At 37.0% G+C, this 27,657-nt stretch overlaps 1 protein-coding gene and 3 non-coding genes across 5 annotated transcripts in view; 2 read left to right on the top strand and 2 right to left on the bottom strand.

Moving 5' to 3' along the window:
• Positions 1-27,657, bottom strand: part of Exn (Ephexin) — a 256,431-nt gene that overhangs the window by 97,135 nt on the left and 131,639 nt on the right. The gene's annotated exons all lie outside the window — the stretch shown is intronic.
• On the top strand, positions 273-344 carry TRNAE-CUC (transfer RNA glutamic acid (anticodon CUC)). The gene has a single exon. It is a non-coding gene; the product is annotated as a tRNA-Glu (tRNA).
• Positions 2,071-2,143, top strand: TRNAK-CUU (transfer RNA lysine (anticodon CUU)). The gene has a single exon. It is a non-coding gene; the product is annotated as a tRNA-Lys (tRNA).
• TRNAR-UCU (transfer RNA arginine (anticodon UCU)) lies at positions 7,572-7,644 on the bottom strand. The gene has a single exon. It is a non-coding gene; the product is annotated as a tRNA-Arg (tRNA).

The following is a 27,657-nucleotide window of genomic DNA, read 5'->3' as shown; positions in this document are numbered from 1 at the left end:
AACTGAACTGCGTGGTTCAAAATGTTATTTCTGAGAGCATTTCATGCGAATGGTTTTTGTTCTTCTTGTATCAATAGTGTAGCCTGAATACCGAACACGAGAGAGTTTTGCTGCTGACTGCTAATTTGTTATAACATCTGCTGTTTACTGCAGCTTTTTACTTGGATTTTGGTGGGCAATATATCAATTGAAAGTGTTAATTTAGTTACTCCATTAAATTTTTGTTGTAGTCAATCAGATTTTATACCTTTCAAAACATCGGCTTTATCACATCCCATATTGTCTAGTGGTTAGGATATCCGGCTCTCACCCGGAAGGCCCGGGTTCGATTCCCGGTATGGGAAGCTTTTTGTAGCACACCGATTGCTGATGATCACAGTTCTATTAATAAAAACAGTGGTTTTTGTGCTGCCGATAATCGATAGAAGATCGACCTTGAGATTAAATGTTACATACTCGCTCTCTCTCACGGTTACTGAGCGGTTACTTTTGTATGACAATTCTACTCCTCAATCATATGTATGATCAGTTTCGATGTGATCACCCACCACTCTAAGTGCACGATCATTGACTATCGATCATGAATGAGAATATGAATGAAATTGGCGATAAAGATCGTCACAATGAATATCAATTTTCTAGCAAGGGAAATTTTCATATTCTCGTCAATCTGCAGCCTTTTTTCGACGTAACGCACACATATGCAGTGTTTGTTTGTGTCCAAACAATAAATAGTCCAAAACTGTTTAAACACGCATTTATTATAACGCTCCAAACTTCTCAGGTGAGAGTAACTATTATCGGCAACCTGTTTTGATTCGGCAACCTTTCCAGTTGCACTGCGTATTAGACAACTCAAGCTGAACATTGCATTAGGTCCTAAGTAACATTGACAGATTCTCTTCGTCGACTTTCTCTTTGCACGGCCATGTAAATACATTCCCAGGTATTTTCAGCACACAGATAGATAAAAGAAGCTTTTATCTAGCAGCTAATACAACAAACACATCCAGAAACGCTTGAATTGTTCTATCTAAAATCTGGTAAAATTCGTTTACTCGCAAAAATTGCTAAAAGACTAAGGAATCGTTTGAATACATTTAGCGAAACTTTTTTTGAGAAAATTCAGTGTGATTAACGATTCAATTTCAGTTGCCGCAAACAGTCACTGCTTGCCGAAGTCGTCATTTACCCTACCTTATTTCAATCAGCCCTAGCCTACTTTTGTTTTGTATTCACATAGAATATCTGATATTGGATAACAATCAATCATTCAACACTCTCAAATTACTGTGGCGAAAGACTTAACACACTCTTTCTGCTGAATTGAATAGCAAATTACAGGCAAAATTTAGTGAAAAATAATAAGCATGAAGGTAGTTACAACGTTGTTTCTTTTTAAAATAAATTCTACTATGTTTTGCTGTATGGTGAATTTTATCCACAATTAAAAATATGGAAATAAATTCACCTTCTTTTATTCTGATTCCTTAAATTTACCCTGTCAGACTGCGGGTTGGAACAGTAGAGCCCGAGAGTTTTTTGACTGGAAGGTAATCCTTTCGCAAATAACTTTTTATAAGCTATCTAAAAATTCATTCCTGATGAATATGGGCGTCTATATTCATAAATTATAAATATGCAAGAATACAAAAGAAAATTGGATCTGAAATCGGCCGTTTAAGAAACTTAAAACTTCTTATGCTTGATATGATTATTAATCAAATATTTAACCGTAAAAACAGACACTTTATACACTCTTTTCGAATTTTTTTTCTAGATTTTCCCAAAATGTTCATTACTAGAAAGAAGGAAGAAACCGGATTACTTAAAATGAAATTTCCACACTTTTCAGTCGCACGTAAAAAAAACCGCCTTTTCAGTGGATTTATGCAACTGCAAATTTAAAATTAAGATGATCAAGCCATTTCCGAGGTGTCTGGTGTGATTAAGCTTCATCTTCAATTTCATCCGATCATGATCGATAAATCAATGATCGCACTGGAATAGTGGTGTAAAGGCATTCAAGTTGATCACACTTCAACATCATTATGTCAAACTGATTTGCAAGCCCGGCTAGCTCAGTCGGTAGAGCATGAGACTCTTAATCTCAGGGTCGTGGGTTCGAGCCCCACGTTGGGCGAAATCATTTTTTCCTTCTCGACACCGGTTTTTAAACGTGCAATATCTAGATAGAGCTGGAATGAGGGCGTAACAGTTTTTGTAAACATCGAGTAGAGGAAGATTTCTTCTACCCGGTGGATATGTTGGTTTGTGTAGGCGTGCCTTGAATTCCGAGAAATCAACGAGAGAAGTCATTGTTTACAAACGGTGCTACGTCCTAATTCCAGCTCTATCTAGATATCACGGTTATCAGCTGGCATCATGCAATAATCCTAGAGCTGAGATTTCAACTATCATGATATCAGTTTTTTTTTTGACGTAGAACTACGTCTTTGATTTCTATATGGGGATACACTTTGTGAAAACCTAAAATGGAACATGTAACAACATTACGAAAGATTTTGAACGTTAATAACTCAGCTGACCCTGTACCAGTTTCAATAATTTTATCACCAATCGATCAGATATATGTCTACGCATCTGTTAAATTTAAGACTTTATCATTTTTCACAATGTCACTACTGAAATTTGCACGAATGTGCAACTGTTGTTTTTATAATTAAAATTATCTTCGATTGCCTGCGAAAAGCGATTTTCCTAACACAGATTTCAAAGTTGAACTCCAGCTGGTCTCACCAAATGGTGTTTATTCAATCACCGCGTGGTGAGTGGTGGTGTTCTCCAGAACGCAACGAAAGGCTGCCTGCAAGCTGCTAGCTTCCAAGGCTGACCTCAACCTGCTGATCGGATTAAGTTCCAATCACCGTGTGTGGTGGTGTCCGGTCGTCGGCATCAGCAGCAGTGCAGCTTGTTGAACATTGTTCTCCAGTACACAACGAAAGGCTGCCTGCAAGCAGCGAGCTTCAGCCCACATGAGCATCCATAGAAGGAGGAAGAAGCCGCACCTTCTTGAGTCGCTTTGGGCCATCTATGCCAAGCGCGTCATATAAAAGAGTATGAACAGGGAGAACCCCTCACAAATTCCTATTCCTGCACAAAACACAAACTCCTGCTGCAGTTAACAAATAAGATTTATTATATAAGACTACGTAGTCCTACGTCACCACATAGGGCTGTCCCTTGTAGTTTTCAATAAAATTACATCCAGATAAAATGATTATCGTTGAATTCATGTTCACTATCAGTGTCTATCCATCGTCGCAAGGAGTAGCGCTTAAACTCAGTGTAGATGAACTGCGTTGGTTTTAGAAATCACACGAAATGAGCAAATTAGTTCATTATACATAAAATAGCAGTGCATGCCGATTTTCGTACAAAATGGTCAACTTTGACATGATGTAGCTTTGTTACGTTATGATCAATTGAGCTGAAACGTTCGCCACAGAACTACAAAATATGTTCAATTTTACGATTACAAAATTTTAAATTTTTGGAAGCACTTACCGGAAAGTGAGACACCAGGTAAAATTGTTCAAAATAATCGAACTTTTTGTTTTCTGAAGTTCACGTGTTACTATTTTCTGTGAATTTGATTAAAGTCTGGAACGCGCAAAAATTGGTCAACTTCAAATTGGTGTATTTCTGTTAAAAATGAATAAAAAAAAACCTGAAATACTGCATTAGGAAATAGAGCGTATATACAATGGTTGCTATGATGAGTTTTCACCGTTTGCTCTCCAGTTTTCAAAATGACGTCCAAGCAAGAAGAGATGCGTGTCAAAATTTTACTCGCGCAGCAAGAGAATCCGACGTTCTCACACGCCAAGTTGGAAAAATTGCTGTATGTGGCCAAATCGACGTTCGGGTAGCGTCTGTCGACCGCCGGGAAGCCTGGAAGCGATGACAATCGTAATCCGGACGTGGCAGCGACGACGAAGAAGGTGGCGGTGAAATATAAGCGGAATCCTAGCCTCTCCATCTGGGACGTCGCTGGCAAGCTCAATGTCTCCCATACTACTGTGCATCGGGCCAAGAAACAAGCCGGGTTGTCGACGTTTAAGAAGGTGAAGGTGGCGAACCGAGATTACAAACAAAACACGTCGGCAAAGCAGCGGTCCCGAAAGCTGTATACGAATCTGCTCACAAAGTTCGACTGTGTCGTCATGGACGACGATACTTGTGTGAAGGCGGATTTCAAACAGAGTTATATACCGCATCAGGAAAAGGGAAGGTGGCTGAAATTTCCTGGTCTAAAAAGCGGCATTTTCATTACTTCGGGAACCATCAATCAAGAGATCTACGTCCAGGAGTGCCTGGAAAAGTGGCTTCTACCATTCCTAAAGCAACATAACAGTGCTGATCTGGCCGGACTTGGCGAGCTGCCACTATGGGAAAAAGGCAATCGAGTGGTACGATGCAAACAACGTGGTTGTTATACCCAAAGACCAAAACCTTCCCAACAGCCTAGAACTCCGCCCTATCGAACAATATTGGGCCTTGGTCAAACGGAATCTAAAAAAACCAATAAATCCATGGAAAACGAGCAGCAGTTTAAATCTAACTGGCGTTCGGCGGCGAATAAGGTCAATGAGATCACTGTGCAAAATTTAATGCAAGGGGTTAAGCCGAAGGCCCGGCAGTTCGGATTTGGCAAACCAAAAGAATAAACGAACATTTCTTTCCTTTAAATATATGAATTGAACTACCAAAAGAAAAATAAGAAGATTTTTGTGACATGAATTTTAACTGAAAGAAACGATGTTTTGTCGACCAATTTTTGCGCGTTCCAGTCTTTAAATTAACGCTTTTATCATTTTTCGTCAGTGGTCAGTCTACTATTTCCAATTTTTTTGGGGTTCCTAAGATCTTTTGATTTTATTTTCTCAAAAATGCGACGATTAACAATGTACATCAACTCCACTCATGAAGTCTGCAAGTAGTAGAGTAAACTAAATACGCGTATCTGTCAAAAGATAAACAATTAAAATGCTTTCCCGATATAGTCAGCTTCCGATTTGGTCTACCCCCTATTTTGTCATTTTTTTGCCGATTTTGTCAGTCTGCAGATTTCACTAAATTTTGCAGATTTTAAACATGAATTCCCAAACTTTTCGATCTGAATGATTTTTATTCTTACCCTTCGCTGAAATGTCTTTCAACCAATGAATCTTTTACGTTTAATTCATTTACATTAATATACAAAATTGCTCATTTTACTCCCTGTTTCCCTACTAGGAATTATAAATTTTGAATTGCTGTTTGCTAAAAAAAAAAAATTTTTACCACGGAAAAACTCTTTTCTTAAAACAATTAAATAACAATTAAATTTTCAAGTGATTTTGTAATCGCAAATTCTTGAATTCGACGGAGATAAATAACATCGTTAATTGAAAGGAACGATTCATCAGGTCAATCAGCGCTATCAGCTTTTGTTTTGGCCGCCCACGCAACTTCCACGGTAACTTCCCCCTACTCGACTATTTGTTTACGTGAGCTGCCTTCGGGTTGCGATCAAAGGACTGTCATAATTTTGCTCACAAAAGCTGATAGGCCCTTTTCGATTGTTGGTCGATAATCGTCTAATGCTAATACAAACAAGCTATACCAACTGCTAGAGGAATCACTCCTCTACCTGACTGTGTTGTTAGTTTTCGAGATTGAGCTTTTATTCGCGAGAAATCGGTGATTAAAGTAATTGTTCACAAAAACAATTACGCCCAAATCTCAAATCCGGATATAAGGGTTCTGATGCCCTACTTAATTTTAGTGAATTATTCCCAATCGCCACTGGACCCTCCAGGAGTAGTCAAGGGGGGCACGTGCCTCAATCGTTTGTAGTCACTTTTGTCACTTGAACCACAAATGTAGAAAGCAACTTTTGTCTGTTATAATAGATAGTCTAAATTTAACAGGTTACAGGGCTGGTAGCGATCACTGCTGTCAAAAATAGTGATTTTAGTGACCATGTTGAAGAAATAAGTGTCCAAATAGTGACTTATAGTTGTAAAAATAGTGACTAAAAAGTGACCTAAGAGAAGAAAGTAGTTGTTCTGATGGCACACCAAACACATTTTTGATGTTTTAGACTTATTCAATAAATATCTCATAATCACTTATGTACGATATGGACCTTTAAAGAGAAAGATTCAATAGAAAGTTTATGACAAAACCCACAATAATTTTCAATAGTCTAGACTTTCCTGGTGGTATTAAAACTGCCTAAACGATTATTGAATTTCCTCAAAGTTCTCTAGACTGCCCTGAATTTATCAGTTTTTTTAAGAACTCGCATCTTTACTGAAATTAAATGATTTGCCTTGAACTTTCGACAATTTTTCTTTAGTATTATAATTATTATAAACGCTCACTAATTTTCCCTTAACATATCTTTGCTTACCTGAAGTTCTCTAAATTTGTTTGATAATCCTTCAAATTTGCTTAAGTTAATGGGATTATTCTGAAGCTATCTGATCATCCTAGAAGTACTCGGAACTTCGCTGAATATCATGAAACCATCTAAATATATCTAAATGTATTAGAAGTTCTCTGGATTTCTTTGAAGCTTGCTAAAAATCTTCGCATTTTTTTTAATTTCTGGAACTTCGTTGATGTTCTCTAATCAACTATATTTTCGCATTTTTTAAGTTCTTGAAATCTCTATGATATAACACCCTTAAAATACTCTCACGTTTCCCGGATGTTCATATAATTTTTAACACGTTCCATAAATTCTCTCGGAGCTTCGGGGATTCTCGGATTTTCTCGAAACTTCTTTAAGGTTTCTACAATTTATTGAAATTATTTGAACTGCCCTTTGATTCTCTGATCTGTCTTGATGTTTCCGAAGCTTCCTTAAAGCTCTAAATTCTATTGAGGATCTCAGTTCTGCTAGGAAATAAACGGAATTCCCGTAAACACCTTTAAATTTCCCTAAAATTCTCTGGGCTTCTGTGAAGTTCCTGAAATATTTCTGAAGTTTTCATAATTTCTCTGAAGGCCTCTGTACATCCTTGAATCAGAACATCTTAAGGGTTCCAAATTTTTTTACAGCACATCATGGAACTATCCTGAATTTTTCTAAATTTACGATTATAGATCTTCAAACTGCTCTAAAAGTCTGGACTAAAGCTACGGAAACTGCTCTTAAAATCTGGAATTCCCCAAAGATCTCTAGATTTAGCTTTACTGGGGTACTTAGAACTTCTTAAAAATTTGCACAATACCCCTCATGTTTTCTACATTTCTCAAGTTCACTTGACACTTGTGAAGTTCTCTGAAATTCTAGGAACTTCATAAAAGTAATAAAATAGTAATTGAATATAAATTGGTAAATGGTATTTTTTTTAATTTAACTGGGCTGAGCGATAAAAAATCTGAGAGATTATTTTTAGCACCAGGGTACTTTAATGCAAAATGCACAATACGTGCAACTTTTTCGGAAAATATTTCAAGTGCGTAGCTACTTAGGTTTATTACCCTGCTCATGATTTTACCCCTATCAAGATAATGTACACCTCCCTCTTTAAAAAAAAAAAAAAAATCCAGTTCATCCCTCGTGGGGATCGAACCCACGACCTTTGGATTAGAAGTCCAACGCGCTATCCGCTGCGCCAGAGGGACTGGTGGAACTTCGGCCCACCCAGAAGCAGTCTAGTCATGTGCACGCGTGCTGTAGATGTAGATCGTAAATATAGCCGTACACCACCAACAGCTAGGCGATGCGATAAGCATCATCCATTCGTATTCGTCGTCCACCCATCCACAACCACCTGTTGTTGTAGTTGATATTGGCGGTTGGCAAGGTGAAATCGAACACATAGCGAACGAGAGAACACTCTGCGCCGTTCAAATTGCTGCTTGCCAGAATGATTAGCACTTCGAATGTGCTCGCTGCTGACCTGGATATTTTTTTTTAAATAAACGACCAAGTGATAAATGATAGGAAAGTACCCTCAAAATAAAATGATAAGACGCTGTGGGCAGGTCAGATGATGTAACATCAATTGGTATTTTTTACACTGAACGAATACTTTTCGATCGGCAGGCGTGTTTAGTGAACCTAATAGCCCTAATTTGGGAAATATATGCATTTTAGCAGAAGGCCAGCGGTGTTTTGCAACCAACCGTACAATGAGGTATTTTTTTTTCAGTTATAAAAGGAAAAAAAATAGATGGTGATGATGCTGACGAGCAGTTGTTGTTATTTGGTAGGACTGCTCTAGCGTGGTTGTGTGTGTGTCGCAATAAAAATCCTTCACAATCGATTTGCCATAGTAATGACGAACGCGCGAACGAGATTCATGCTGCCTCTCTCAGAGGCACTGCCGAGGCAGCATTAGATCTGTTTTTCTTGCCAATGCACAAAGGTTAACTGATGGGTCAATTATTTGCCATTTTTGCCATGCCTGCCCGGTACCTACCAGAGTAGCACATTGTGTGCGCACTCTCAAATGAGTCATAAATTGGAGTGTGTTGCTGCAAGTCGGTGCATGAGAGTGTAAATAATTGAATCCGGCCGTTTGGTGCGAGATGAATTCCGACGGTCGATGGCCGTTGCTAGAATAAGCTTCTCATAGCTCAAATGCAATCAAGTTTCATTGCAGAGAAAGGCGGTAAAATTAGCTGTGTAGTGATGGGTATAGTTGTACCGAAAGGCCATACAACCCATCAAGATATTCAAAACTATAGGCTTGTGGGTAGCTTCAGTTTACCTTAATCAGTTCGGCTTGGCACTACAACGCATAGCAGTGAAACCAACCATCCAAGCATTTGAGTGGCGACCTTATTGCATTGTCCATCAATGCAAAACTACTCAGTCACAATAAGAGCACATATGTAACAATTAAACCAGCAGCAATTTTCATTCTTTCACCCACCGCAAATCACATGTGTTATGCTTAGAAAGATCAACGCATCATCATAACCGTATGAGACAAACTCGTGGAAAAATGGAACATTGCAAAATGCTCTCGCCCGTGTGCACTCAGCTTTGCGCTTTGGCTTGCCACTGTTTTCCCATTGTGCACATAATCTGCGTCGTGTGCCATTTTCCTCAGATTTTCTCAAATCACTTTTCTCTAATCATACAAAGCTCTTGGCGTCGTCCCATAGGTACTACAATCCGACAACGATCGCTTTGCTTAGCGCGACCAAATCGTACACACATACACGTTAATTATATAATTTGGACGATTTAACTGATTATGACGACCGTCGTCTTTCGCTCCCATCACGTGCGGGTTGGTACGATTGTTTTAACTAGTAAACAGTCGGCGGTGTGGTAAAACATTAGCGAAAACATGGGAAAGAAAGCGCGCGCCCTTTTTCGAGTGATTGCGCTCTCCTCGGGATTGCTTCACGTTCGTTGCGCTCCATGCAGTGCGGCAAAATAAACATTAGAAGTGCTTTGCTTGCTACCAAATATACATAAGTGCGTTTTCTTATTGTCGTGCTGACAAAAAAAAATCAAAAACCTAAACAGCACCCTACTGTAGGTTGGTAGGTTATTAAATCTTCTTCGCACCCTTGTCATAAATGCGCACTGATTGCTCCTTCTCGATGAGGTACTACGTCGACGATGGTGGGTGAGACAACAACGAGCAAATAGGTACGAATAACCATCCACAACCACAAGACTATCAAATGATTAAAGTTTACACCCCGATCCAACCCGTGGAGAACTGTTAAGTAATGAGTTGAACGTGCGAGAAAAAGAAGTAATTAAAACGGAAAATTAGACGAAAGAAAAGTAAGGGAATGGAATGTATCAGCGGAAAGATGGTAACTCCACAGATAAACAGTCACAACACTCATAAGTTGTTCATCGAACAAGCATTTAACGGTCAATTTGAAAGTAGGGTATACGTCCCTAACCTCGGTCTAATATGCAGCCATCGATTACGTTTTTAATCATAACTCATCAATTAATTTACCTGCAAACGATATTCTACTGCTAAATGGTATGCTTAGATATGCTTATTATGTCGTTTGCTACCAGAAACCACGAAAAGTTGAAAAACTTACTTTTTTTGAGACAATAACTCACCAGGGAAATGTATGTAATATGGGTCTATTGTCCCCAAATTGGGTCTATTTATGGATGCAACTTCGTCCTATCTTGTTTGATCCTCAAAAAAACGCTCTTGGTAACGTTTTCTGATGTATATTTTTTTATCACTATCACTGTTAACTTAATGCTCTTCATTCCTCAAAACATTTCACAGAGAAAATTTTACGAAAACTACATTAAATCACTCAAATTAAAAATTAAAAATTAAAAATTTCGCTTATCGTCTTTCGACCGCAGAATAGCGAAATCAAAACATTGTGATGTTCATTATACAGGTTTGGCAGAAAAAATCTTCCTTCCTGTTCGTTCCTTATCATCCAAATGCAAACCACATTGTTGACGTTACTCTTATTGCTATATGCTGTCAAATGAATTTCATGGGCCATAGTTAGGAACATAGAAAAGAAATGTGTCCCTAAAGTTGGGTCCATGATTTACTTGTGAAAACGTTGTTAAACAATTAAAAGAAACATAAAATATTCAAACAGCAACTGTAAGTTTTACGTCTAGTGTGTATTATCAGGTAATTCCATTCAATAAATGCCATAATCAGGCCATTTGATGATCGTCAGTCAACCTTCCCATCTTAACCTTATAAGTCATGGCGGCTAAAAACTCCGAACAGAGTGATATTCTCAACCAGTTTTATTACTTACGAGAGCTGAAAATGTATTGAAATGTTGTGATATAAATTGATTTGTGTGTGGTACACATTTATGAACCATCAGTGATCAATATTTTCCTTATTTTTTGTGTAATATTCCTTAATTAATTATTTATTTGCGTGATAGGCCGAATGAAAGGACTAGACCCACATTACATACCGTAACCCTATCTCAGTTGGTAGTACTGCCACCTGTGGCGCGCATAGCAAAATTCACTTGCGTTTGACGTTTACACAATACCACCATCTGTTCAGCGTACTATCCACCACAGTGTACTCAACAGATGGCGGTAATGTTTTAGCGACAATGTTTTACAATGAAAAATATTGAATGTGTTTGTCTGTGGTAAGTCTCTTACTAAGGCCCTATGTACATCATGAAATTAGTTGCTTGACATAATGTTGCATATGAAATATTCAGTATGATTTTTCATACATCCTCAATGTGTAAAAACTGGTGATCTCAAACTTTGTAATTGCCAATACCACACACTTAAAAAAATTGATGTAAATTTAGGTGCTCTGAGACTGACTTATACGAGCGTCAATTTTGACATAAAATTGAGTCATAATAGACGGGAAATTCAGCTCAATCAAACGTATTTTCGAACTTTTCAGTCTCGGAATCCTTAATATTACATGACATGTGTGTTTACGCCTCATCCTTTATGTCAAAGATGGATTCCGTCACGTGTAAAAATAGGTATTTCTAAGTGTGCAGCGCCGCCCACGTCCGAGTGCAGTTTATTGCTTCATATTCCAAATATCGTGCGTCTTTATCAAATGGAATTTGTGGATGACCCATAATACTGGGGTGACTGTATGTTTAATTAGCAAAAGGGTAGGAATGTGGACGTGATACTTGCTTTGTTGGAAGTTGAGAAATCCTCTGCACTTCCACGATAAATCACTGGGATGTTCGTTTTGTAAAACGGTATTCTGAATTAAAGTGATATGGCTTCAAGTTAGAAAAGACAGGGCTCAATAAGCAGAAACGGTCACTTTAAGGGCACCGAGCCACTCATTTCACATCACACCATGAATTGTCGTTGTAACCATCCATATCTGGCACTGACAACGACTACGACGACAAGTTCAGGGTGGTAACTGAATTTCAATTTTCCCCCGATTTTCCTGGTCAATAGTTCGAATGTTTTCAGGTTTATAATATTTACATAAATGATGAAATCTGACAATTTTTTCATAAGATTTTAAATTAACGCTAGTCTAATAGGCTTTACAAATCACTGCCCCATTGAACTCCGTTAAATTTTGATGATTCTGTATGAATATACAGCCATTCCGCAGGGTGGCCAGCGACTTTTCATTTTGAAATTCCCGGTTTTTTTTCCGGTTTTCCCGGTTCAAATCTTAAAAATTTCCCGGTTGTTGATATTCAACAAAAAACGAAACTGTACGAATTTTTTCAAACGTGGCCAACTGTAAATTTTCAGTGGTTATTTGTGGGAAAAATGAAAGCCAGTGTTACAGAAAGTGTTTTCTAAAGCTATAGGAACAATTCAACTTAATGAGTCACTTAATGTATTCAAAACAATTTATTGATCTTTCGAGATACTTTGATAAATCGAATTCTACCACTTTTTATGATCGATACATCTTATGATTCAAGCCCTAGCATTTATTGAGTGACAGAGATTAAGGTTACTGGGCCAAATGCTATCTGGATGAATAGGTTATACTGAGTATAATAGGTGAATTGTAAAGAATAAGAGATTTAATTAAAAAAAATGTTTCAGAAAAATGTACTTGGTACAAATGAGAATAAGAGCAAATTGATGTTGATATCGGATAAAGAAGATGTGTATTCACTAAAAGATTATTTACAAAAAAGATAGATTCCCAAGATTCTGGAGCTTTGAAATTTGTGTAGGGTCTGAAAATAGAATTTTTCTTAAAAATTTGAGATGAATAACAATCTTCGTGATGCAAGATTTGGAGAAAAAATAGTTAAAATGTGAGAGTTTAAAAGTTTTCCAAGATCACAGATTTGAAAAAAAAAACATATTTATTAAATAGTCGTGCAGTCATAATTGGCAAGGCTCTGAGACTTGGAAGTATTTTAAGAGTTAAAACAAATTACAGAATAATCGTTAGAATCTTGCGGTCAAATCCTGAAATTTTCAGTAAAATTTAAAAGTATTCAAAGTGTTGATTTCAAAAAAATATTGAGGAGGATCCCACATAGTTTTCCAAGGAGAATTTTGAGGGGTTTATGTGGAGAAGATTGCAAGTTCTAAATTATGTTATTAGTTGAAGATGCTAATTTTCATAGTTGAAGATGCTAATTTCAAATAACAGACTGTAGTGGTAATGTTTATACGATAGATGGAGTAGATGAAAGTATAGAGTTAATAGTTCCGTTAGAGTACGGCAGTGTGAAAAATTGCATATAGATAGTAGAATAGCGAGCTAGGACAACTTTTAAGGAAGGTACAAATCGGTTTTTTTCATCTCTCTTTATCAAACTCCCCCTTTGGAGAGGGATGGTGAGGGGTGTCCCCCCCCCCACCACCACCACTGGCAAAAAGAGATGAAAACCGACCGCTCAAGTAACCGCTATAATAATTCAGAGCAGTTCAAGTTCATTCTAAAATTCATATCATGAGAATTTTTAATAAAATTAAAACCCGGGAAAAGCATAGTTCATTTCCAGTTTTTACAAATATTTGTTTATAAGTCCAGCATTTTCAAGGCCCATGCACTTTACATCTGAAATTGAATCACAAAAATCAATGTGAAATATTGCTGAGTGATTAAATTCTAAAAACAATAAGGCGGGAATCTGAAGAAAATTATGCAGCAAATAATAAAGAAAGACGTTCATTTGGTAAAAAATCACTCTGTTTTAATGGCTTATTCTGAAATTCTGGTGTGAAAATTTATTCCTATGGTGTGATTAATTTATTTTTCCCGGTTCTCTCATCGAATTCCCAGATTTTTCCCGGTTTTCCCGGTTACTTTTCAAATTCCTGGATATTTCCCGGTATTTCCGGTTTTCCCGGTTCGCTGCCCTGCATTCCATGACAAAACGATATAGTGGTTCTCAGAATTTCATAAAAATGTGTAGTTTTGTTCCTTATCGCAAAATATTACAACCGATTTTTTTTTATTTTGTCATAAGGGTGTCCATTTCGATGTTAGGGTGATCCAAAAATCTTAACACTTTTGAACCACTATGCCGATTTCAAAGATCAGTATATCAAATGAAAGGTAATTAAACATAATTTTTAGGATAAATATAACGATATTAAAAAATTGGGATTTTGCATTGAAAAACATTGATTGTAGGTATTTTTTGGTTTGTAGACAGAGGGCGCAGTATGTCCCATAAAACACACGCTGAGCAAGCAGTGTGACTATAAAACTCCTCAATATGAGGATCTGAGTTTGATCTTATCTTTGATCCCACGATTTTCTGCTCAGTAAGCAAAAACGACTGTCTAAGGCAGCCGAGCCCCTCATATATTAACATTCAACTTATGATGGAGTTGATGCTATCCCTAATAAAATTGTTATGGTAACGACGTGTTCGGGGTATCATCCAAACCATTTGTAGAATAGTTTGATAATTTGGGTTATCGTTCGTTTATGGTATTTTTTATTAGGGAGAGCCATTCAAACCTGACGACGGCAACTTCAACATACAGCACGACGAACAAGCAATGTGAGCATGATCAATGATGACCGACACTGGTGAACTCTTACTTTCAAGATCAAAATCAATATTGGCACCGGCAAAGTCCTTACGGTTATCCGGAAGGGGGTTGTTAGCTCGATTCCCATTCTTACAAGAATATAATATTATTCAGGATTTTGTAGAACATGACTTATCGAACATTTGTCTAGAACGTTATCTCGGTGTTTCACCTTTCACCCCTTAGTGATATTCTAATACACAATCTTTCAGAACGTGGAGTACCTAACACTGTACCAAACCACCGTCTTCTGTTCGAATGAAACCTCAGATCATTCAAATCGAAACATCGAAATCGCCTTTTCGAATGATAGCTGCAACCGGATGAAGGTTGTTTTGAAATCAGATGATTTTCCTCTCGAATACAGGATGAAAATTGTTATGAGAAAGGATAGAGCCTATAGTTGGAATGTGTAATGCTCTGCATTATGATAGTTATCTTAAATGGAAATGTATTTGATGTTGGCCCCTTAACGAAAATCATTCAAAATAACGATGAATTCTATCGAACGTCATTTGCTGCTCTGAGCAGAGAAACGAGGTGGAAGCATAGTCATCGCTATCAGAGGTGGTGCGAACATTGGTAAAAAGTGGAAAGCGGAAGGAAGCTTTCTATACCAACAAGTAATGTTTGTATTTATGATGAAAGGCAGTACATGGCTATTCAATATGAAAATGTACACAATCGAATTGATAATCTAATCTAAAGTACTTACAAGTCATCATATCCTTAAATTGTTGTCCTCTGAGCCCTGTATGTTTTACAGCCAATTTTAAAATAAATATCATCCTTTATTTGGAGGACAGTTATACGGATGCTCATCAGTTGATGACGAACTCAACCATAAGGAAATCATCCGGAATTCGACAAAATATTGTTAAAGGGCTCGAGCAATACAATAATCAGTCGAAGTATTGCGGATGTTTTCGTTCAGTGTACGTTTGGAAAGCTCGCTACTCCCATACAAGTCTGTAGGGTGGCGCTGCCTCATAAAGAGATCGGTACCAACAAACCGTGACGTGTTTGGGCAAAAGTATATACTAAATTTAAACTCAGGAGACCATAAGAGAGTCAAATATCTCGAAAAATTTGTGTCCTAGATAATCGTGTTGCACAGTGTTATTTAGTAGAACTTTACTAATCAACTGTTGTGGAAATCAACTGAATTCACAATACATTTGAGTGAGCGTTATTTCATTGAAAAGTCATCCGACAGCTACATTACGGAATCTGATGATGATTATAGAGATAACAATTTATTAAAGATTTTGTATATCTGGTTTTTATAGTTATAGTTATTCCCTAGTTATCTATCAAAACCTAAGAGGAAGAGGTGACAATTGGCTTCTTCCTCTTTTATTTCTATCTCTATCTCTATCTATATCTTTATCTATATCTATCTCTATCTTACACACATGAAATCGGCCAATCAGGAGCTGGTTCACGTTTGACAGAAAAGTGGTTCTTTCTCGCCCCCGTATTGTCACCTCTTCTCTTAGATCAAAACAAGGATGTCCAGATGGGACAGATATGCTTTTATGGGCAGAACACCCTTTTTGAAAAGTCACAAGCATTTTATGGCAAGCACACATTTGCATAATGTGTACCGAATTTTGAAGATAACACGGACTGTAGCCTGTGTTGCTATAGCACGCCTAAAGATTTGTTAATATAAACCAGCATAATTACACGACCGTTGAATCTAACTCAATTTGAGTTCCGTTAACTCAAATTCGCAAAATTGTCTTACAAGCAAAACATTGGGTTACTCAATGGATGAGTAAAACTTTCCTCGATTTTCAACATAAGGATAGGAAAAACGAGTATACGCCTTTTTAATGCACCACCTATGTAGAGTGCGCCACCCGAGTTCGAGAAGAAACGTCAACCAAACCGTTTGTTTACATCAGAATAAGTATTTTCCCCAACGCAAATAACAGCATTTTTCATTCAAAATCTTGCCAATTTCCATCGGTAATTGTCTTATTGTACGATTTTCCACAAATCTGAACTGATTTGCACCTTAACTATTCACACACAAGCAATCCGGAAGATCATAATTACTAAGGCACTTTTCTAATTTTCCATTTTTTTTTCAACAAAAATATTCCTGAACACCAGCAGGATCTTTTCAAAAACGTTGAATTTTTGAATTTGAATTGAATTTTTCAACTGTAGATTATGTTTTGCAGCATCTCAGATGAATCAATTTATCAGGAAAAGTAAAAAAGTGTTCCGTTTCCTATGACTCAAGGCAAAAATTTATGCTCACAACACTCTTTTTGACGTTCTCCTATTCACCACCAGAGTTTGAATCGATGGTTTAGTTTCTATTAAAAAGACCTATAGATTTACTCATTCTACGAGCCTACTCAAACGTTGAGTAAAGGTTAGGTTAGGTTTACTTTATTAAGGAGCATTTCAGCCCGAGGCTGGTTCATGTCCATTCATGTTCAACGCTGAATAAAATTGTCCTCGATTTTCCTCATATTAGAGCATATGTTTGAGAAAAATTTAGGGCAATTTACTGAGTCTATGTGTAAGCTGCGTTTAAGGGAATTTGGATGAACTGAACTCCGATATTATTTATTATGATTATTCATCTGACTTTTTTGATGTTCTACACGGAGCCGAAAAATTACCCAAAATTAAGTTCTTTTCACTTATTTTTTCAGTAAACCACTTGTAGTAGTTTACATTTGACTACGGTAAAAATAATTACTTACTCGTGAGTATTTTCTACCCAAAATTAAGTTCAATTGACTCAAATTTGAGAATATCTCATATACTCACTAGTAGCTTATTGAACGATATTCATGAGAAAGTCGAATCTCTCGTTCCATTTTGAGAATGGGATGCAAAGCTCAAAATTACCCTAAATTAAGTAAAAAGAACTTTAAATTTAGGTTAATTTTTTCTCTGTGTAATGAATGTGATGCACGGCCAAATTTGAGTTTAGTTTACTCATAAATTACATAAAGTGCAGGAACTCAACGATGAGTAAATTTGCCTCATGTTTTTCCAGGTTTGTCCAGGAAAAAAATCCCAAATTTAAGAAAAATTAAAATTGGTACTACTCCTAGACTGTTAGAATAAACCTCGTGGACAGCAACATCTGTCAGTGTGGAAACTGTTACGATGACATCGATCACGCAGTTTGGCAATGTACGGGTAATGACGCCGCCAGAGAGCGACTTTTGAATACCCTCGAGGCCCAAGGAAGACAACCCTATATCCCTATCAGAGACGTGCTGGGTACCCGCGATCTCTGCTATATGCAGTCGATTTATGTGTTTCTGCAAATGTCTAGTATAAGAGTTTGATTCGTTTGCCTTTTGCATCTCTTTATTAGTTTTTGTTTGTCTTGTCCCCCGTCTCGATGAGTCTCATCGTCGCCCACTGGTCACCATAGCCGGTCGAACTCCAGACGAATCAAGAACCACACTACCGTTCATACTGGCGACATCGTTCTGATGAGACAACGAAACCCTACCCCCAAGCTCCTCCCCTTTTCCTATCCTTCGACAATGTACCCCACTAACCTCGGGTAAGCCGCGAGTATTCGACCCAACTCCTACTAGACATAGAATTAAGTGAATTTTGCTACAAAGAAAGAACAATGAATTATCGGCTCCGTAAAGCTAACGCGATTGAGCCTTATAAACGAACTAGATAATAGTACTCCTAGACCGAGTAAAATTTTCGAAAATTTTCCTCATTTTCCGGAGGTACTCATTGTTGAGTTCCTGCACTTTTGGCGATTATGAGTAAACTAAACTAAATTTTGGGTCGTTCTCATTGATCGTACAGACAATAGACAATTTAGCGGGCGTAAAAGCCTGCATGTTTTGAAAATTTGAACCATATTCAACAGCCGTGCAGTGAGCTAAAAAGGAACTATGCTTGCGGCATACCTTGCAGGCGTTTTAGCACGCTATAATGATTATTGTTTATGGAACCAAATCAAATGCTGCACGACCGCTGAAAGTAGCTCAGTGAGAGAGTCACATTCCCTCAATTGTATAAGAAATACGTCGTTAAACTAAGGTTACTGGGTACTGAGCCTCAGAGCTGTCAGAATTTATTTTCGAATATCTATATCATAATTACTTATACATCAGTTGTAATAAATCATTACTCAAAATTAAGAGAAAAAGTGACTCTCTCAGTGCTTTTTGAGAGCGACTTTTAGCCATGAGCTGGTTCCTCTATTAAAAAACGAGGGATGGGACCTTAAGACAGGAGTCGTCCTAATTACAGAGCTAATAGGGGGAGGAGGGGAGGTTCAACAAGAGAACCCCAATGATATGGTGTTACGGATAGGATGCACGGCGAATGAGAACGACCCAAATTTGAGTTTAGTTCACTCATAATCGCCAAAAGTGCAGGAACTCAGCGATGAGTAAAATTTGTCCCATGGTTTTCTGTGGAAAACCTAAAAAATTTGCCGGAAAATGGGGAAATTGACGAAAATTTTATTCAGTCTCGGAGTAGTACCAATAGACTGAGTGAATCCAATCTTTACTTTTCTCAAATTCGGGAATTTTTCTCTGGAAAATCCTGGAAAAACCTGGGAAAACATGAGGCAAATTAACTCATCACTGAGTTCCTGCACTTTTGGCGATTATGAGTGAACTAAACTCAAATTTGAGTCGTTCTCATTCGCCGTGTGGGCGGGAGCTCTAGAACGGATTCCCCCTAATACCAGAGTTGCCAGTGAGTTTCTCACAGCTTGAATGTTCAATAAAATGTGCTGCTATAACAAGAAAAATGCTATAAAAAGGTTGCAGCTGGTGCACGGCCGATGAGAGTAACTCAAAGCGAGATTATTTCTACTCAAATGAAAGAGACATTTCTAACTTTAAAAACAGGGGTTACTCAGCGCTGAGTAACCATAGAAACTTCTATTTTATCTGAGTAGCAGCAACTTTCTCCCTGAGTTAGTCTCATCGCCCGTGTGCTGCAGATTTACTACACAATCATAAAATAAATCACATAACCAGTATAATGAGAGAGAGAAGGATTAGTATTTTCCATTTAATTCCACTACTTTATTTGCTTATCCTTGACAGATACGCGTATTTCGTCTACAATGTGCAGACTTCTTCAGTGTACTTATTAGTCGAGTATTAGTACAAGACACTGAAGAAGTCTGCACATTGTAGACGAAATACGCGTATCTGTCAAGGATAAGCAAATAAAGTAGTGGAATTAAATGGAAAATACTAATCCTCCCGCATAGAAAAATACCATTTCTAGAACAGTTCAAACTTCACTGACACCTTACTAGCTATGTTAACTTTTCACAAAATAGTTTTGTTATGGTTTATGGAATGTAATAAACATTAAAGAAACACTACTTTCAACTGTTACAGTTTCTGGTATGTTTCAGCTAAATTTTGTTACGGTTGATCAACTATTCTGAACTGTTACAAAACATTACAAATAAAAGTTGTAAGCAACTTGTACAACGCTTACGTGTTTCGATTATGGTTGCTTTATGTTTTTACAATTTGTACAAACAGAAGAAAACGCTTTTGATTGAAACGATGCTCGTGAGTTCATTGTGTTGTTTTGTTCGTTATTTTATTTTTAAAACCCTTGGTAATATTAGCTTAAAGCATAAAATATTTCTTAAAAGCGCATGCATTTTCTACACAAATATTCAGGGCTAACAGCGGTTTACATGTGAAGGAGATTTCGATGTTGGTGGCTCACATCATCCAAAAAGGAAATCGAAGCAGGTACGTTATGCCGGGACCTTTTTATCTTCCAGAAATGGAATGGAGTTTGTTTTGCAGGGCAAATTCATTTATCTATTCATTTTATATTAGATCAATAAACATGTTACCAAGAGCAAGGGAGGTGTCCACAAAAAGAAATCTTGTAAATCACATTAAAATTAAAGAACAACCCATGATGGCTGTATTCCGGATAAGCTACGACAGTATTTATTATAACGTCAATAAGTATAGTAATTTATACCATTTCATAGTATATCATGAAGTTAACAACAATGGTTGGTTCTAAACCGTACTACCTTATTCGAAAGTTAATGGAAATAATTTCACATATCCAACTAGAACCTTTTCTGATGTGGTAAGGCTATAGTTGTTTTGCTAAAAATGTATGAGAAAAAGCGAGATTTCGTATGGTGAACGTTCTTAACCACCCATTGTTCATATGGTTGGGTCTTCGAAAACCTTAATCAATATGGTCAAAACTTTATCTAGGTATGGTTTGATTAAAGTTGACTGAACCTTTCTCATTATGGTTTTCAGAGGAAGATAAACCATTTTTAATGTGGTAATCGTATGGTTGTGATTTATGCGGGCTTCTCTCTCTCATTATACAGGTATTCCACTAAGACGCCCACATTCATCAGGACATAACCAGTGTAAAATATCAATGTGAATTTCACATAATTTTAATGTGTTCTCATAATTGGAAATAGCACCACAAAATCACATGAACCTTATGTGTCCAATGAAATCTGTATGATTACTTACAAAGTATTCATTGTGTAATGCTATCTATTCATTATTTTGTTATTGGAAAAATATTATACCTTTATGAAAACTATGTTCACTGCACGTCAAATTTCAGTTCAATTTACGCATTTACCTTATTCAAGGACTGAGTCAAACATCTACTCAAATTTGAGTAAGTGTTACAGTGATAGAGAGATATTTACTGAAATTACAGCAGAATTTTACTTAGTTCACGAGTAACCGTAGTTTTAGCGAAAGTGAGATAATGGAACTCAAGTTTGAGTTAGAATATACACACTTAAATATTTTTGCCGAGCTTCCAACTGCCGGAGAAGTTCTGAAATTAGTTTTGCTGAGAGTCAGTAAAAAAATAGCCGAGACTCAGCTAACTAATTTGATTTTTGTTGAGATCTCAACTAACAAACAGACATTTTGCAGAGATTTCAGCAAAAGTAAATGCCGAGATAATCGGCTGTTGGAGATTTTGCCCAGCTAGACTGAGTGTGTACGATCGTGTAGAAACGAAATGAGGAGTACATTTTCACAAGTTTAATGCTCAAAATAGGGAACAACTTGAAAAATCAGTATGTTTTTAAATTTGCTTTACATTTAAATGGAAATTTTGAATTGGGATGCTGGTGGAATACTCACAAGACCAAAAAAAAAACATCATTACAGTAAAGTTTCAATTTAAGAACGGTAAAATAAAAATCTCGTTATTTATTCCATTTTACTTCTGCTCAGAATGCTTCTCATAATTTCGTTGGAACTCTCTTTTAAAATTTTCTAAAGATATATTTACGGAATATTATTTGAATACTGCTCGTAATTCCTTTGAAATTTTCCTAAAAATTTTGATGATTAGGAGTTCGGAATTAGATTCCCTTACCCTTTTCGATAGAATTCTTTTGAAATGCTCCTAACAAATATTTTTTTTACAACATTTTTGTAGGTGTGGTAGATCGGGACTCGTAATATGAATCTTGTGATCATCAGTATTTCACTTCAGAATTTCCTGTGAATTGCTCCTAAGAATACACTTGCTGGATTCACTTCAGAATTTCCTGTGAATTGGGTTCTTTAATTTTGAAAAATTTATCGGTTTTTATCGAGCATCGTTTTCTGAGCACAGCGATATTTTTTTTCAAACTCACACACTTTCATCTCGATTTTTAAATCAAGATTTAAAACAAAATAATAACTTCACTGTTTGACACTAAACTGACAAACTGACAGCCGAGGGGCGTTAATAAGGTGATTTTTGCAAATGTAATCGTACTTATTTAAAATAGTTCCAGTATGAATTTACCTCAATACCTTTAAAGAACCCAATTGCTCCTAAGAATACTCTTGCTGTTCTCGTCACAATTTTGTTTTTAGATTTCTCCTCATAATTAGTTTGGCATTCAAGTTAGAACTCTCTTTGAATTCCTTTGGAGTTCTCCTGGAATTATAATCAGATTTAATTTTAGCATAATATTCTCCGAAAATTCCCATGGTCTGGATTATTTTTCTCTTAAAATCTTCTTGAAATTATCTTCAGAATTCCCATCGATTTCTTCTTTTAATTGCTTTGAAGTTACCGTGAAATATTCCTCAGCATTCCCTTCCACATTTTCTAAAAATCCTTTCGGAACTAACCTAGGTAATTCCCATGAGTTTTTGATAAAATATCCTTAGAATCATATTCATAATTTCCATGGAATTTTACCTTGAAATTTTATCATGGTTGCTTGATTTTTGTTGTCTAAACTGTGATCTATTTAAATGTTCAATGCTCAACATCATGGATATTTAACTTGGTTGCAGATTGTTAAAAATTTCTCCAGGTATAACAATTTGTAAGACCAGAATTTAAAAAAATAATGTTCAAGTATAAAATTTGTGGCAAATAGTTCTAAAACCGGCAAAAAATCAAGTCGCTAAGCAATAATTTATTTGATACTGAATCAGTGGTGTCGCGTAGCCTGTTCAACAACTTTGAAAACATTATTTAGCGTTATGCTTACATTCAAATCAGTTTCAAAAGGTACATAGGTTTCGAGTTTCACTTATTTGTATCCATTGTATAACTGATGTAAGAACTTAGCACTCACCAACTACCTACTCGGAGATCAAACATACAGCACCCGGTCGACTCAGGCGACAAGAACAAGCTCCGGAACACCCAGGGTCGGCTAGCTACCGGGTAATCAGAGGGTTTCGCGATACAAAAACGAAGAACTCTCACTTTTCTTTAAACATTTATTTGCCACTTTCTGTATTATGTGCGTGTTGTTCTGTGTTCATAATTTCGTGTAATATGTGTCGTGTAGCCTAATCGCGTTGTTTACTGTACCGGTACATACCGCTGCTGCCGTTGATGGTGAATCGGGATGGCCGACACAGTGACTCCTGTCCTACTGTGCGGCCGGAACTCTCGCCAGATTGGCGAAGCGAGCGGATGACGGGCCAGCGGGCGTTGCTGGCCGGTGGGATGGCGTCGTCCTTCGTTGGCACGATCGGCAGACCGTGGCAAGGCCACCTTGGTCAAGCCGAGAAGGGAAAACTCCTTTGCGATCATGGCCTACGTTTGGCCAGATAATATTGTTTGGTCCTTGACAATTAGGCTCGGAAACTGTTTCCAATTTCACGAGCCGGCCGTGTGCTGACGGATGACCTTTTAAAGGTCCAATATAAAAAGAGGTCCTGAACGTTAGCTTGCCCTAGTGCACCTAGCTGCTGCTAGGGGGAGGGGGTCCTGGTTCACGTTTTAAAACACCAACCACTGCACTTAGCTAATTAAATTGCGTCTTAGCACACGGACGCCTGATATTGAAAAAGAGCCCGATTTTGGGCAATGGCCGTTCTTCTCCCCAATTTTCTTTCATCCCGTCATCCTAGTTTTCTATGGTTGTTTGTAGTTCTATTGTGGACATAACGTAACGGCACAACATTTTCACAGCGGTACAGAACTCTATCACTTCTGTGGTATACTACTGTTCTTGCACAAGAAACGTGAAGGTTCTGAACATATAACATAAATGACAAAAACCTATGAACTTGTGACCAAACGGTTACAATATGAGAATTCCAGGTTTTCCAGGAATAATACACTTCCCTGAGAATTCCCTGTTTTCCAAATAGCAGATACCATGTTCGAACAAAATCATTTACAAACTATCCCTTATAGATTTTTTAGTAATAATTGAGCAAACAGTCCCAAAAGAGTATACCCTAATAAACAAATACCATAAACGAACTGCACCCCGAATGGGTAAACTATCCCACAAATAGTTTGGATGATAGCTCTCTTTTATGGTTATTTTAATTAGGGTATTCAAATAATTACGTAGATACAAACTTAAATAGCTTAAACTTTAAGATAAACCCAGCCCTATTTTTACCTGGGTACATACTTCATTTTTTTTCTATGGTGAAGTTAGAATGTTTTTTGAAGGTAGGGAAAATGACGGCTTCGGCATGACAGACTATTTTCGGCAACCCAAATTGAATCGCTAATTTCATTGGATTTTCTCACGTAAACACTTCCCTGAATGCATTCAAAAGCTTGTTTAGGTTTTCTGCTTCAATTTGATTATATTTTTACCACTGAGAAATCTTTCAGGGTTTTCTTGAAATGAAACACACGCACTCCAAAATGCTGCTGATTTCAAGTTGCCGATGAAAGCACAGCTGTTTAACACGCAGCTCAAATAGAAAGGTTGCCGAATAAAAAGGTGTTACCCACAATAGTCACTCTCACTGGAGAAGTTTGGAGCTTTGTAAAAGCGTTTCAAAACTGGTTTTGACAATTATTTCGACTGAAATTGTTAGAGAAGCTGACAGCAAAAGATTGTAAACAAACCAATACTGCATATGAGAGAAAAAGGCTATAGAAACGTGGTCACGCGAAGGACGTTTTTGTTAGTGGGAAGGGTAAATTAGATCTGTATTCACATTGGGAAGTGATGCAATCTTTTAAAGGCTGCTAAGCAAATGACGCGACCCTATCAACTCAGTAAGGTAAAGGAGTTTGGATTCTTACCCACGATCTTCTGCTCAGTAAGCAAAAACGGTCGCTCTAACGCCACCGTGCCCCTTAAATCACAACAAGCTGCGACCGACGATTGTTCATTATCGGTTACAAGAAGCTATTACAATGAAATGAAATCCTCCAAAGTAGTTAACAATGACTTCCGAACCGGATCAGTCGTACGTCACATTGGACTAAATATACTTATTACTTTTAGGGAACATGTGAATTTTTAAAGATCCAAAACTAGCAAGAACATGAAATGCTGAACTTTGAAAGATTGCGAACTTGAAATTAATCAAATGTCTGGCACTGTTGGAAAAGTTCGCGATATTTCACGAACTTCTCCAAGGGAAAAGGTCGCGAGTCATAGTGATTTTTTGCGAACTTTTCCATCACTGTGTCTGAGATTTAATTCGTTTAATTCTAGGATTCCACTTTGACCGCTTTCTTCTAAACATGTTCTTATGAACCATTTTCCGTAAAAGTGCTGTAAAAAGGTTGGAAAACTCTTAGCCTAATTTTAGTTAGCAAATTGAATAGCACCAGCTATAATATTTAAGCACCCGCTAAAATCTTACTTCAATTTCATTGAATCCACAAGAAGATGACGAATGCATAAGAAGCCCAGAGAATTTCAAATAATTTTGTTAGAAAAACAATAGAGATACAGAATTAGCATGTGAGATGGTTCCATTGTTCTAAAACGTTTGTTTTGTTACAAGTACTCAACATCACTTTGGTTAACTTTGACATAAAATTATGGAAGCTGTCCTAATAACAAACCTGCAAAATGCGTCTCGATGATGTGACTCAGCACGCCTGTCCGGTTACCGTGAAGCGAGCTTGTCTGCAGCATCGCCACACATTTTCAGGTATGGTATTATGATTGTTAATAATTATTGCATTTTCAGATTTTAATTCCAATTTAAAAGTTTACAGTGTAAGCATCTTTATCATTTTGTAATGGTAACCATATTTCAAAATAATTTGCTATTAATTATGAAAAACTGGTTGAAATTGGATTCATTCTCAGAATACTGGAAGATTTTAAACTTTAACTGTTTGACAGGATGCGTCCTAAAAGACTGGAAGAATACAGTTTAAACTGGAATGTTGTCATCACTGATCAGTACTGTTAGCACTTTACAGATGCTATATACCTTCGACATTGGTGAAGTGCAATTGATTTATTACAGAAATTACGTTGGTTGAATGTAATTGAATGTACACAATCCGAAAATTTGCTTTTTGGACTCAGTTGACACTTGGCCAACCATCTATTAGATCAGGAAATATCCCGTTGAAATACATATAAAATCCATCATTTGATTCGGAGCAGCTCTTTCATTTGTTAATCTTAATCCGAAATATTCAAGCAATGACTATTGTTCCATTTCTAAATGATTCATGCTTTAGAGTTAGTAGTCATATCCCGACCCGACTGGAAAATGGAGGCTCACTTTAACCTTTTTGGACCTAGATGCTTCCAACGGCCAACCAATAACAAAATAACGAATCGTATGGTACGAGATTGCCATGTTTCTTCTATTTAGCTTTGAAGCATCGGAGATATTTACATGTACAGTACCGAACAAAGATACATCACTTCGTGATATGTCTTTGCAAAATAATTCGTGACGCAAAAACACATCCTTAAAATTTCCATTTATCAGACATAGGCATTTTTTCATAAATAAATACATTTTGATATTCTCCAATAAAATTGTTTAAAAAAAGCTTAAGGTACACAACACTCAATATATGTATAAAGAACACTGAATGAATACAGTAGTTGAAAACACGCGGTGACGAAGTGGACAGATTAACTATGGAAGGTCTTACAAAATAAGTTCGGAACATGCGGGGAGTGTAACGTAAGTTTTTGAATGTAGTTTTCCTATCATTGCAAATGCATATTCGTAATCTGCATTAAAAATAGAACCCAAATCCTAAATTTCATTAATTTTGGTACACTGGAACTATTTTCAATAAGTACGATTACATTTGCAAAAATTACCACCTTAGGGCCCCTCGGCGGCACTTTGCATGGAAACGAGCTGTCAGTCTGTTAGCTTAGTGTCAAACAGTGACGTTATTATTTTGCTTTAAATATTGATTTAAAAATCGAGATGAAAGTGTTTGTTTTCGAAAAAAAAAAATATCGCTATACTCAAAAAACGAAGCTCTGTCAGATGATGATGAAAAACCGCTCCATTTTTAAAATTAAAGAACCCAATTGACACATACATTAGGTTTTTGTAGTTGGAGAGGACATTCGGTTGTTTACGGTCCAAGGGAAGGGAAGGGAATCCAAGGAGAATAAGTTTCCGTACAAGGGAGATTCCACGGATTATCACCCCAAAAAGTAAAAGTAATGTTAACGCGTGAGTTCAACGTCCAAAACTAGTCCGACGATGATCATTTCAACAACAATCGAACGATGTCCAAATTGACCAATTGGTCAATCAATTGATGAAACGTTATATTCTGTGTACCACCAAGGAATTTCATTTATATCTATTCACTTCAAATTATTGCCTCATTAAATCATAATAATATCCGCAATTATGCGAGCATATGTGATAATCGGTTACGATTGTTAATAACCATTGATCGGCTTTTGTTACTCTAAACATTCTCCAGCCACGAGTCCTAACGGCACCTCAGTACCGCTC

Source organism: Ochlerotatus camptorhynchus, unplaced genomic scaffold, assembly GCF_037179485.1.
Source record: "Ochlerotatus camptorhynchus isolate MF236.1 unplaced genomic scaffold, CSIRO-AGI_Acam_v1.1 ptg000243l, whole genome shotgun sequence".
Classification (NCBI taxonomy): domain Eukaryota; kingdom Metazoa; phylum Arthropoda; class Insecta; order Diptera; family Culicidae; genus Ochlerotatus; species Ochlerotatus camptorhynchus.
Note: the sequence above shows the minus strand (reverse complement) of the source record. Positions and strands in the feature narration are given on the sequence as shown.